Source organism: Austrofundulus limnaeus, unplaced genomic scaffold (genome assembly GCF_001266775.1).
Source record: "Austrofundulus limnaeus strain Quisiro unplaced genomic scaffold, Austrofundulus_limnaeus-1.0 Scaffold179, whole genome shotgun sequence".
Classification (NCBI taxonomy): domain Eukaryota; kingdom Metazoa; phylum Chordata; class Actinopteri; order Cyprinodontiformes; family Rivulidae; genus Austrofundulus; species Austrofundulus limnaeus.
The window spans coordinates 862,648-863,996 of NW_013952581.1; positions in this window are offsets into that span (position 1 = coordinate 862,648).

Consider the following 1,349-nt stretch of genomic DNA (forward strand, 5'->3'; position numbering starts at 1 on the left):
CATCTGGTGAAAATTTCATGTCATTAGCACCTCTAGTAATATATTTACTGAGAAAAATGGTGACGTGTTCAATACTTATTTTACCCGCTGTAAATCTAAACAGAACCTCCAAGTTTCCTGACACGTCCTAACTTTAAAGGTCCTGTGACCTCAAATTATTGTAATAAATATGAATGTGTTTCTGGAAAGATAACATTGAAAACACATTGAAAAATAAATTTCACTATGATGAGATGAACAGTTGTTGAGATATTCACCCGTGAAGGAACAGGAAGTGATGTCAAAGGGGAATGTTTGCATGTAAACAGCGTTGCTATAACAACTAACAACACAGACTGCAGAGAAGAATCTGATGTTTCTTTATTTTCAGTCTCTATCAGAGAGATGAAAAGTTCAGATAATGGTGTTTTAATAAACAAAGACCAGAGAGTTCATTTTTTAAGAGTTCTCTTTGATGTCACTTCCTGTTTCACTTTATCTGAGCCAAAGAAAATCTGTCAGTTATGAGGCAAAAGCTATGTCCAAAACGAAAGGCCGGGTTCTCTGGAGGACCTAGCCTGCCCGGTCGAGGTGGGCCGGGGTCCTTGGGACCGGGAAGACTGGAAAAAAAAGAGGCTGTGAATTTGGATGATCTAGCCTCCTGTCCTTACCCTGATGTACAGTATATCATGTTGCCAACTGTGACGACACTAAACAGAAGCAAAATTAGATCAAAATTAGAAAAATATCAATATATTAGCGTTATTAATATCACAAAACAATAAAATTAAGTTAAAGGTAATATTTGAAGAACTAATTGACCCGCCGTAGGTGCATGTTTATTTCGCGTTTTTTTCCTAACAAAAATAATATTTAAAAACTCGTCTGTACGAATGGTAAAAGTATTAAAAACACAATCGCTAGAAATTTTTTAATTTTATACAGCCATGTTTTTATTTAAAACGTATTCTTTTCTATCGCTTAGTCCGCCATTAGTAGCATTAAAAATTCTCCGGTCGAGCCGCAATGCATTATGGGATGTGTTGGGCTGGGAAGGATCCATTGGACCAGGACACATATGTCGGCCGCATCGGAGGAGTCTTCGGTTTTGGACGACCTTCGTCGCGGCGCTGTGACATAAGCGGCCGACGAATTCGGCCTTCAGAGGAACCGGCCCACCATTTTGGACAGAGCCAAAATAGGTAAAATCACGTGTTTTATGTTAAGTTTCTTAAAATAGATAGATAGATAGATAGATAGATAGATAGATAGATAGATAGATAGATAGGTAGGTAGGTAGGTAGGTAGGTAGGTAGGTAGGTAGGTAGGTAGGTAGGTAGGTAGGTAGGTAGGTAGGTAGGTAGGTAGGT